The following is a 13,496-nucleotide window of genomic DNA, read 5'->3' on the forward strand; positions in this document are numbered from 1 at the left end:
CTTGCGAAAATTTGAGATATATAATATCAAAGGGTATCCTTCGTTTCTCTGCCTGCCCTTTTAGGAATACGCTATACTTTAAAATATTCTCATATTATACTGTCATACACGATACAATTTATTCATACGAAAACAATGTTAAATAAACACGACACAGAATTCAAATTTAAATGTGCATATGAAACATACATGCGTTATGAATTTTGAACAACTCACATGGTTGTGTAGGTGGCAATTATGCGGTTGATATTCTGTATATCCACCATTATTTTTAAATAATGTTTTTAGTGACATTAAAAAAGGGGCTCCTAATTCGACTATTTTTTATTGTGGAAAACGTTTTGTCACGGGAAAGGACGTGAACTGTTTTATATAATATCAGCCCTGTATAAATACTATCCCAGTCTTGGGCACGGGCCTTCTCTACTACTGAGAGGGATTAGGCCTTAGTCCACCACGCTGGCCTAGTGCGGATTGGTAGACTTCACACACCCTCAAAATTCCTATAGAGAACTTCTTAGGTATGCAGGTTTCCTCACGATTTTTACCTTCACCGTTAAAGCAAGCGATAATTCATAAAGAATACACACATATATTTTTTTTTAGAAAAGTCATAGGTGTGTGCCCTTGGGATTTGAACCTGCGGACATTCGTCTCGGCATTCCGTTCCACAACCAACTCGGCTATCGCCGCTTAAAAAAAACTAAAATTATAATTAGAATGACACTATGACAATGCTTCGGTAGTGTAGTATTGCGTGCTCGGGACCACGATTCTGATGTCTCAGGTCCGAATCAGGGTCGGGCAGTATTGTTTATTATATCCTAGAGATATATTTATATGCAATCTGGACGAATTCACAGAAATGGCTCATAGATGTATTGAAACCAATTGTTAATATTAAGACTGTATAACATCGCATTAGGATTAACTGTTGTGGTAATATAATATATGTATAAATAAATCGATTCGGCATCAGCGCGAATCCTGGAATTTATGATAGATATGGAAATCGATAGCGAGTACATTAGTCACACCTCTGCCTATCCCTTAGAGGATAAAAGGTCTAAATATGTTTTGGACTCTACCTGACGTCGTTCTACAAGATGATGCGTGTTTTGTGCCAAGAAACGAGCCACACACCAGAATGCTTCTGTCCTGTGATCTTAAAGAAATCCCTAAGCCACCTAAGGTCTAGTTTACTGTTTGGGTATGCCGGTGTCGAAAATACTCTAGGGGCTCGACACAGTTGCTCGAATGAAAATAGTCTAACATTGTAGTGTAGGTTACTTATTCTGGTTAAAGAGGTAACTATCCAGGCTTTAGGACAGTGAAACAAGAAAAAATCGGCTGAAAAAAACATTTTTGAAAACAAAATTGTATTTAAATGTTCTAAAAAAATAACCATTTAATTAAAGCAATCGTTGTTTCATACTATGTTGAAATAAAGGCTTGTTGCTTACAGTTATAATTTTCTATCGAAACTAAACGTGTGTGCAAAATTTTATCTTAATCAATTGGGTATAACTGCTAAATTCATTTGTAAGATTTGACTCGAACATATATACATACATTGCAACTTAAAATATTTTAAAAATAAAAATAAACACGCTCAGACCACATCTGACAAAAATTATTATATTCAATACGTAATGCCTTCCAGTGCACCATATTTCATCCAAATACAGCCTCTGTGTTCACTCTTTGAATACGTCCAAGCATTTAAAAAATAAAATAACTTCACGTTAATTCAAAATTCAGAAAGATGTTATTATGTTAGTAATAATTCTTTCTTTCAACTATGTGTTGAAAATAATGAAGTCCCGGTAAGTTGGTTGGTAACTCTCCGGTTCTTATTGAGCAAATATTCTTGTTACAGGTACCGGTTGGAGCCACGCCAGCTCGTAATTTCGCCGGCTTTTAATAAGTAAGTTTTCCTACTTTGAAATTTTTACGTTCTATTGTAGTCTGTAAGGGGTTTTAAATAATCTATGGCTTTATATTCATATTTTTGTAATTTATATGATTGATTAACTAAGGCTTTATATTCGTAAATTTTTATGATTGATTTATTTTTAGCATTTTCGTTTGGAGTGCTAAGTTCGATTCCCACATAAGAAATAATATATTTTCGTGTTATTTTGTCGTCAAATTCAGCTCTTCTTAGAATAGTTGGGACAAAATATTGGCAAACCAGTGTAAGAATATTATTGTTTTGTCCGATTTCCGTCAAAACAATTCCAAGAACGAAACTAAAATAATGCTCTTAATGATGTTTGTACTATTTCTATGAGCTCTCAATATTGTTAGCGTAATAATAAAAATATTTTTGTTTATGATTTTCTTCAAATCTCAAATACAACATAATGATATTATTGACACGAATTGTTATTTGTTATGTTCATGCGAATGCTAGATACTTTAAAAATCATGATTTCTTTATATACGCAAATGTTAGACGTCGAAATAAAACAAAATTTCGGATGTGATCGAGTTTTTGTTTTGGATTTCATTCCTTGTTCTTTCAGCTTTTCAGCCAACATGGTTCGCCCCGTGACCCTAAGGGCTCCAGCAGTTGCGGAGGGTCTATGACACCCGATTACTGCCGGCTTTCCTTACATAATTTATTTAAAATAAAATTATCATTAAAACAATTTCCAGACCCGATTAATGCATAGTATTAGTACTTATACGTCGTGTCGGGTTCCTTATCGGAAAATTATACCATGCGCCACTAGGTTGAAGTCTTCGACACGTCGAAAAAAAATACATAAAGCGGCTATAGAATCTAAAAACTAGACTTTATTCATTTAATTATTTCAATAAATAAATAAAGAAATAAATAATCTAAAAATAGTTTTATTTGAAACTTTGAAATCAGCTGTTGGAATCTAGTAAATTCATTTCGAACTTGTAGTTAGCATTACATGCTTGGCAATGTGTGTTCATGGAAGCTCTTAGAGCTAATTACGAGATGGCAAATCTTCGGCATGCGCTCTAGTTTGACTAGTTGTGACTGTAGTTTAGTAATGAATTATAAATACTGGAGTTCCGGAGTTGGCTCCAATACTTACGAATAGAAGACGCGTAATAGCATTGAAGGATATTAAGTAGCTTATAAAATAATAATACCAACCAAATTATACAAGGTTAATTAATATTGTGTTACTAAATCAAACCACATATTACTTCAAAATAATACTTAATAGTAAGTTACTAGGACTATAATTTTAATACACACATAACGTTTAAAAGTGTATAATATATACTAATATATAAACATTATTTTGTATATGCTCGTGGAATAGTGGACCCACTACACTTGATGGTAAGTGGAGTGGGCTCCAATAGAATGTCGATTGACGAGAGATGATTACCCCTCGGCAGTTGACACAATTATGCCGGCCTGTTGGATCCGAATATACATAGGCTGATCCCGGAACGCGACACACATACGTGGGCCACTATGGCTGGTTTTAACACCTTGTGTACAGTGATCGCTATCCGGACGGATATAAAATATATCCTAACACCAACAAAACGTATTATCAGACAATTTTTATTCTGTAAATAAAATAAAACTCAAATTTCACATCTGCCGCGAACAATTCTGACATTAACCTGTCACAACCAAAAACAAAGCTGCTTAAAAATGTATTCTTGTCGTGTTTGACGTGTCGCGTCTCTGACACGAAACCTCTAGCGACTTGCGAGAGAAACGTAGTTTTACGTTGCGGGCACGACTGTATTGCGTAGAACGTGTTTTGAAATATGATACCACCGATCGTATTGTTTGATAATGATTAACCGAAGAGTGCGTAGTGGAGTTGATGACTGTTGAGGTTCCGGGTTCGATTGGGCCGGAAGAACATATAATAATAAAATAATATCAGCCCTGTATTATAAACTTGCCCATTGCTGAGCACGGGCCTCCTCTACTACTGAGAGGGATTAGGCCTAGTCCACCACGCTGGCCTAGTGCGGATTGGTAGACTTCACACACCTTCGAAATTCCTATAGAGAACTTCGCAGATGTGCAGGTTTCCTCACGATGTTTTCCTTCACCGTTAAAGCGAACGATAAATTCACAAAAAATACTCACATGATTTTAGAAAAGTCAGAGGTGTGTGCCCTTGGGATTTGAACCTGCGGACATTCGTCTTGGCAGTCCCTTCCACACCCAACTAGGCTATCGCCGCTTACTTAGGAGAAGAACATACATACATAGTATTATGTCTCTATTCCATGGGGGTAGACTACATCCTTACATATTATAAATCAGACTCAACCCCCCTCTCCTGCTGATCGATTGCTGTCTTTCTATCTGAGCGAGATAAACTCAAAAACTAACAAACTCAAAAAAAAATTGGTATGGAGATAGTCCTTGGAAAAGGTTGGTATTTTTTTATACCGGGAAAATATGTAACAGAAATTTTATCCAATTGGCGCGGGTAAAGCCGCGAGGACAATCTAAGTTTTTAATAATTTTTCCGGAAAAAATTACAGATAAATATTAAATATAAACCATCGATATAATATATGTACTACGTACATTAAAACCTTTTTTTATTTGGTTTTCTACTTTTAGTTCTGTTTCGAGTTTAATAAGATCACTTTCACACATTAAAGGTAAATGTTTTTTTATTGCCTGTAGGCAAATGAGCAAGCGATCCTGATCGTAAGCAGGATCCGTCGCTCATGGACTGCAATGCCAGAGCCACAGCCAAGCCGTTGAATACCGGGATTATATTTGCATAAATACGTTAATCAGCTGGTCATAACTGCTAGTAGTTGTTTGCCTGATGTGCCGCGGCCTCGGACTTACGGAGTTTCGGATTGTTTTCGTTTAAGTTTGTAAGTGAAAGTCACCCAACGAGGGTATACACAAGGTTTTGGTCATTAATCGTAGTTCCTTGTCATGTGCTTGGTAGAGTCGTTTAGGGGCTGTGGGTAAGGTTCTAAGTTCGAATCCCAGGGTCGGGGTTATAGACAGGGTCCTAGGTTGGAATCGCAGGTCGTGAAATTGTAGGGATTTTCTAACACGATTTTTGCAGGACTGGCAAATTCCATACGGGATCGATCTCGATTGTAATATTGGAGCAAATTGTTTTTTTAAATGTGTTGAAAAATTAAGCGTCATCCCTACACTGGATAGGGAATTATCGTGTTTCCTTGCTATATGGTTTCATTTTATTGGCATAGGAATTTTATAAAATTCGGTAACTTTGAAACACTACAAAAAAAACTTGCCTAAAAAAGATACAATTTAATTGATAATTGGATTTCAAGATTTTGCTGAGGAATCTCAGTATGACCAACGTGCAGTAAAAACACCAACACCCTAAACAATGAGTGTAACCTTGGTTATACCGACTCTCCATGCATATTTATCTAGATGTTGGTAAAATATAATTTGTAACTATGTAATAAATTTAATTATATTTTTTGAGACTTTGTATCATACTAAATGTACGTTAATCGATATTAACAAAAATCTGCTCAGAAAATTATCTTTATATTACCATTACTATAACAAATATACAATCACGTATTTTCCTTTCAACGATAATCTAAATCTACTTAGCAAATTACGTTATAAATAAATTATTATTACTAAGATATTAATACATAATGCATTTACAAAGCTTATTATAATCCGTATTACAAAGCTCAACAAAAAGCGCGGAAACATTTTCAGCATTTCCTCGGCACAAGAAAAGCTGACTGACACGAAATTAAAAACAGTTTCTGCTATAACAGGCTTGTCGTTTTGCGAATATTAATACTTTTTATTTTGCATACTTTTATTTCGTTTGGCATTTATTTAGAGTTGCGAAACTCAAGTGGCAGTGGGCAGGATACATAGCTCGTAGATCTGATGGCCGTTGGGGCGGAAAAGTTCTGGAGTGGCGACCACGAACCGGAAGATGCAGCGTAGACAGGCCCCCCACGAGATGGACCGACGATCTGGTGAGGGTCGCCGGAGTCCGATGGTTGAGGGCGGTCCAGAACCGGTCCCTGTGGCGCTCAATGGCAGAGGCCTATGTCCAACAGTGGACGATTCCCGGCTGAAATGATGATGATGATTTAGTTTTGATTTCAAAATTAACAAACTGCCAAAGTATGACTAACAGTAAATACATGTTAGGTTTATTGAAACGCTTTGCTAACACGTGGACATAGTATTGATTATAAAAATAAATAATTCATCTTGTGATTGATTTTATAGATATTTTAAATAGTTGAAAAACTTGTTCATATTGTCTTAATTTTGGATACTTTATTAATATTAGGCGAACGCTATATTTTTTAACTGACGTCACCGTCTTTTATAGCAGTAATTTCGACGTCCATTTCCGAACTGAGTCAGTATACTTACCCTGCCAACGCGCGTCGAATGCAATGCCAAATAATATCGGGTGTCTAAAGCATTCACATTTGACTGACGTGACATGACGTGTTGCATCAGAAAGGTATCGGTTTCATACATTTAATATGGTTGTGTGCACATTTCTCATATAAACTATTAATTAAGAGCTCGCTCTCAGCTATATCAGCGCTGCTATAACCAAAGTCAGCTATCAAAATCCGTCCCATATTGCGACTTGTTATATCATTTTAGATAATGTTATTAAGGGTTTAAATAAATAGCTATCTTAAGATGACGACCATTTGACACAGTCTCAGCTGTATTTCTCTGTTGCGCTGTGTTATGTCGCGTCAGAGGCGATCCTGGTTTGTGTCAGGTTGGATAAGGTGCTGGAGGCAGCGCATCCACGCGACAATGGGCTGGATTAGTGCGCACGCGCCAGTATTGTGCTGTGACGCGAGCCCAAAGTATGGCGGACGAGCTAATCAAATACGTACAATGCAAAACAATTTATGATCAAAAAATATAAACAATAGAAGGATCAAGCTATTAGAACAGCTATTTCGGTGGAGATAGGAGATGCTCTCATCTGAATGGGATCTACTCTTTTTATTTGTTCTTCTGTTCGTGTTGATTACTGGTTGAAATATTTTGACGTAGCTTGTTATAAAGAGTATTTATCAAAGGGTAAAACTATATTTTATTTTATATCAGAATATAGACAGACATAAATTAAAACAAAACTTACACTTATAAAATTACCACTAAAAACTTTACTTAAAATCACGTCGTGTCTTCATTCACTGACGCTATTTTGATAATTTTCTTAGAACAAAGCTTGAGTTCGACTATTTAATTAGAGGTAACAGTTAAGGAGACTCAAACAATGCGTTGGAACCATTGGTTGGAACTAAGTCTCGCGGTTGGGACAAACGTTGGCGAAGACAAGTTCATCGCTTTGAACAGTTCATTGAAATCGTTTTCAACAAGAATATTATTTATTTTCAAATACTTAGTTGTTTATGTTTGTCTGTCTATGAAGTCTGCGAATTTCCGAGTCACCTTTGGATGTATTGTATCTCTTTACATATTCAAAAAGTAGGCAAGTAAGTGGAGAAAATCAACCAACAAACACACATTATGCCTTTATACCTGAAGCGGTAGACAAATGCAACCAGGTTACACACTTTTCGCCATGTATAAATCTGATACTTCAAACAGAAATGCTGGTAGTGGGATAAATATTTCCGCCCGGATAACGGCCACCGCACACAATGTGTAAAAACCATAGTGGCTCACGTAAATGTGTAGCGCATTCAAATAGGCCGACATAATTGTGACAATTAGCGGTAATTATGTCTCGTCGTTCGACACTATCTGGACCCCATTTACTAGCAAGTACAGTATGGTCAGTTACCGCGGTCAATAAAAACAAGACAGTGGCAAGTTCCCAGTCAAGCGGGGTTTTTACCAATTCTTGCTAATTTCTATTTGCGTTAATGATAAAATTAAGCTATCTAGTGAATCCAATTAGCATCTCTAAATTAGAAATTTTCGCTCAAAAGTAGGCTTGAGTACTCTTTGGGAAAATATATTTTCTTAATATTATGGCAACGGATTTAGTTGAAGTCTTTAAATTAATAACTATTTACCTGAATTAGTATTACTGAATTCATTATATTAAGCTGTAAGTTTAGTAAGTTGGTTATCGTTCTAAATTTGGAGGGGTTCGATTTCAGTGCAGTAAATAAGCTTATACAGGAAATTTGGAAAATATAAGACACTTTTCGTTTTCCGTAGATTTTTGCATGAATTTGCGACTGTAGTTTACTTTTCGAGACTCATATTTATTTTCATAAAATTTATCAATAGCATTTAATATATAAAACAATCACAAACAAATTTATCAAAATTTGGAAAATTCTGTCTGTCAAAAAAAAACACATATTTCCTTTTTAAAAGCTCAAAGGTTAATAGAGGAGCGATGAGCGAAATCGTTAAAGAAAGCTCAACGTAGAAGCCGTTAGCAACGGATTAATTACTCTCTTGGGAGACATTACTATAAAGCAATTTTGGATGAAGCTCTGATGAATACATTTTAGTTACGAAGGAACGCTGTTTCGTAAAGGAAGGAATTGAAATAAGTGATCTTTTGAAAACGTTCTGATGAGACTGTCAAGAAAGAAAAGTTAAATGTTAAAGCTTGAATTTTAATACATCTATACATATTATAAAAAACGACTGACTGCCTCGGTGGCGTAGTTGTATTGCATGCCCGGTACAATAGCGCTCTGAGGTCCTGGGTTCGAATCCCGGGTCGGGCAAAGTGATATTTGGGTTTTTCTGCTCAGTATCAGCCCGAAGTCAGGAATTTGTGCCCGATATGGCGATAGGCTCGCCCCCTATCACATCATGGGACGGAACATACTTGGCGAAAAGTGGGTGCCCTAGTTGCGCCTCTGCATACCCCTTCGGGGATAAAATGCGGGATGTTATGTATGTATGTATTATAAAAAAGTCTTCTTTTTTGTATGTTTGTATGTTATCGATTTTCTCAAAATCTACTGAACTAATTTTTATGAAATTTGGTATGGAGATAGATTAAGACCCTGAGAAGGTTATAGGCTTTTTATCCCGAGGAAATATATATCGGGACTTTTAACCCGCAAAACTCCATCACGCGGGCGAAGTCGCGAGGAAAAGCTAGTAATATATATTTTGCCAATTATAGTGCAAAAGATTGTTAAATTCAGATATTTCAAACAGGCCGGTATAATTATGTCGACTGGCGAAGAGTAGTCATCTCTCATCAGTCTATCTGGACTCTATTCCACTTACTATCAGGTGCAGAGGGATCATTTTGCCGTGGCAGCATAAAAAAAAGTAAAGAGTACACAGATTAGATTAAAAATGATTTTTAAATTGATCACATTTAAAGTAAAATACCACAACATCTCTTCACATTCCTTTACATTTTTATTATCAAGAAAAGTCTCCATTAGGCCGAAGCCGCAAACAAGACATAGGGCCATAATAAACAAGGGAAAAACAATTGTGACCTCCATAAAAGTGAAAATAATGTTCAGCTCTTAATTGTATCATTTATCGTAACGAATATATTTTGTTTGCGTATATTTTGTATGAGATGGGTGCTATGCGGAAGAAATGGCTTCCTGTTTAGTAGGTGTATCTTATGAACTAGGTGTTGCTACCGGCTTTGCCTACGTGAAAGCCGTTCCTATTACAAAGTCCAATCACTGTAGTGATCCATAGATTCTTCTGCATAACTCAAGCGGCATCTATTTAAAAACGTAAGGCAAATATTGCCTATGGGAACAAATATCTGATAAAAAGTAGCTTGATTGTTAATCCACGACATTCTTTACCTGCCTTTCCTGCGTTTATTTTTAACATACATACATTTATACATACATTCTCATTTATAATATTAATAAGAAGTAAAATACGATACTTATTTATATAGATAAAAATCAATGGTCGTATATCCGATTTGCGTTCCGAAACTATTCATCAGATTATGATGAAACTTTGTTAAGGTGTTCTGCGAACGATCGTGAGAGTTCCTGGTACGAAAAATCTATATATAGACGAATATTTTTATTTGGTTTTCGTGAAATTTTTTCGTAGTGCCAAAAGGATTTTTTTGTGTTTAATAAAAAAATTTGCACTATCCTTTGATATTATTAAGCTAAATTTCACTTATCATACTTTACATTATAAAGCATAGGCAAAACTAGTAATTTATATATTTTTTTCTCTAAATTCCAACATCAAACCAATTCGCTAAAAACCAAAATCAAGGACGAGCGGTGTCTCATAAATGTGACCTAGCATTACATGAAGGTTCGGGGACAAAAACGTATATAAGGACAGCTCTTCGTATTTTTCTAGAAAGATCCTCTCATCGACTTACGTGATCGCTGATAAAATATTAAAGCAGGCATTTATTTGTACCGAGCCACGTTTTTCAATAAGTTTCGCGTAATAGACTAGGGGTCGAAGTGTTTCTCGATTTCAAATGAAGTGGGATATATAAATAAATAAATCTAGTTTATATAGACTACGTTTATCAGGTAGAAAAAGAACACATTGACATTCTATTAATAAATAAAACCACATAATCGTCTCTACGTTTGTTAAAAACCAAGGCAACTATCAACGACAAGCCTCATTGAATTCAATAAGCCTAACAATTTGAATTAACAGCTGAAATAGAATTAAGAGAAAATGTTAAAGGTAGATAAGAAGGCGGTGGGAATTTCATATTTCTTTTTATACCAAACGTCTCATACCTTAGAATGGCAAGCATAGTGTATTTCCAAATGAACCGGGGTTCCTGGCTTCAGTTTCCAGAAATACACCGGGATACAATCCGAAAAATAATTTATTTGAATTGAACTTTGTTTTTACTGGTGAAGTTTTGGACTAAGTTTTTAAAGCGACAAAATTATTACACAACATCAGGAATTATTTTGGCGTCTAACTTTTTAATATGAGAAGACCTGGCCTGATGCTGCTAGTGGTACGATATTTGTATAGATAGATAACGACTTTACAAGGTGTGAAACCCACCATAGTGGCCCAAGAAAGTGTGTTGCGTTCCGGTATCAGTCTGTATACATCCGGCTCTAACAGGCATACCTGTGTCGACTGCCGGGTAATGATCTCTCGTCAGTCGACATTATATTAGTCCCCACTTCACTTAAAATCAGATGCAGTGAGTTTACTTTTCCGTGCTGTATAAAATATCTACCTTTCTTAAATATGGTGGACTGCCTCGGTAGCGTAGTTGTATTGCATGTCCGGTACAATAGCGCTCTGAGGTCCTGGGTTCGAATCCCGGGTCGGGCAAAGTGATATGTGGGTTTTTCTGCTCAGTATCAGCCCGGAGTCTGGAATTTGTGCCCGATATGGCGATAGGCTCGCCCCCTATCACATCATGGGAGGGAACATACTTGGCGAAAAGTGGGTGCCCTAGTTGCGCCTCTGCATACCCCTTCGGGGATAAATGCGTGATGTTATGTATGTATGTATGTATGCTTAAATATGGTTTACTTTTAAAGCAGAATCTTCTAGTAATTTATGTATTAATGGACGATGGATGCCACCTAATTTGGACCTTATTGCTCAATGACCAGCATATCTAAAAGCACTCTGTTCACAAAGTGACTAAATTACGACAAATAGGCACAAGACAGACAGATCAATGTCGAAAAATTTAATTAAACACGCCCCAATGCAATCGGAATGTATAAATCCTATTGGTAAATTAGAAAAGTTATTCCGCAGAGGCTCTTATTTCAGGTGCTTCAGGAATGGAAAGTATGACGAACTTTCTAGATGAAACGAACAGAGTCTCGGGCTGTATAAAAATTTAATAGAAAGAACATCGGCAACCGGCACACTTTGGTTTTGTGGTGTTTGTAATAGGGTAAGTTCGTTTGATTTATAAAATTTCGTGGCAGAAACTAGACTTGTAATCGAAGTGTTTCAAAATTAGTGAAATATAAGGAGTTCTACGTTTATATAGTAATTTTGACATTGTGTTTTTAAATTAAATTATATACTCGTCTTCACCTTTGCTGACATTGTGCCAAAAATCATCCATTGATAACAAATATTTTCACCAAAAATCCTGGTTTTAGTTTTATTGCATTTTTTAGTTTAGTACGAATATGGTGTGCGCGGGAATGTATTTCTGACTAAAACTATGTTGTCGCTGCGACGAATTTTCTTCAAGTAGTAATAGCACGAGGGCGCGTAAAATTAAAATTACTTTTAATTGTTATTTATTTTTTTCGAAATATATTTTTTTATTATACATCTACGGTTCAAGTAACTTATTGTAAAGTATCATTTAAGTAGATAAGATATGTATTCATTTAGTAACACATAGTCAAAATGACCCTGGGCCCTTATTCTGTATGATAATGTAAACGCGTAACGCGGCCGTGTCATGTTATCTTCGAGAAATGTGCGTGGAATGGTATTCTGTAAGCCAAATTTCTATAGTCCTAAACATGATGCGTTGTGTTACGTGCTTGTTACGCACTGTTAAAATAACGTGCGGGATAGAGAATAAGGCCCCTGTATACCTCTTAGTAATACAGTGTCAAAATGACATACATTTGTTCGCAAATAACCTTGCCAAATAATAAACACCTGTCTACCCCTTTGAAAAAAATATAGTGCATGAAGTGGAGGCAATTTATTTGCTCTAGTTCTCCGTCCGGCCGTCATGTCTTCGCGCCGCGTGTTAAATGTGTTACTTTGTATGTGGGCCATACGTTATACTTGTACATCTGTGGAATAAATCGATAGCACATAACACTAAGCTAACCACCGTATTTAAAACACGATCCCGATCTCAATCTTCGATCTCATTCCGAGAATAAACCAATCAAAATAATTCAAGTAAGCATTGAAAGTAAGTAAAAAAACTGTTATAATTGGTAAATTTTTACGATAGATCGGAAAATACGATTTGGATCGTCTATTGAAAATGACGGTATGCTTTTAGCCAATATTCAAATACCATTTTTTTTTACATCAGACTGTTATTTTAATTGTCCATATCTCATAATTATACATGCTAGTAACTTCGTAAAACTACTTTAGTACCATTATAAATAGCTCTAGTAGCGCCTCTGCATACCCCATCGGGGATAAATGCGTGATGCGTGTGTGAGTACTTAGATATAAAACACGTCAACCTCATGTCCACACAGCGACAATTAGTGGTACTGTTGGTAGGTCTCTTATATGTGAGAGTCCGCCTGTACCACCGCAATCTCTATTTCTGCCGCAAAGCAGCAGTATGCAGTTTTGTTCCGGTTTGAAGGACATTTTAGCCATTGTACCTACTGGACATAATAAGACTCAACTTACTCACCATCACGTGAACGGCAAGCTCGTCTTGCCGTTCAAAGCAAATTCAATAAAAATGAAAATAAAAAAAAATACCAACTCAGCATAAGCTGTGTAATAAAGTGTCCACAATAAGGATAAAAACAAAAGGTGAACCTTTCCTTATCAATATTGTCGAGCCTCGTCGATGGACGAAACCGAATATTATAAAAACACACGGATCGAATAACGAAATTAT

The 13,496-nt window shown here is 36.0% G+C and overlaps 1 protein-coding gene across 1 annotated transcript in view; it reads left to right on the plus strand.

Annotated features, from left to right (window-relative positions):
* Positions 1–1,885: 1,885 nt before the first annotated feature.
* LOC115442681 (TWiK family of potassium channels protein 12) overlaps positions 1,886–13,496 on the plus strand; it is a 214,556-nt gene continuing 202,945 nt past the window's right edge. Inside the window, exon 1 of the mRNA XM_037436908.1 lies at positions 1,886–1,927. The gene's annotated coding sequence lies outside the window, so the exon portion shown is untranslated. The remainder of the gene's footprint in view (positions 1,928–13,496) is intronic.

Source organism: Manduca sexta, chromosome 9, assembly GCF_014839805.1.
Source record: "Manduca sexta isolate Smith_Timp_Sample1 chromosome 9, JHU_Msex_v1.0, whole genome shotgun sequence".
NCBI lineage: Eukaryota > Metazoa > Arthropoda > Insecta > Lepidoptera > Sphingidae > Manduca > Manduca sexta.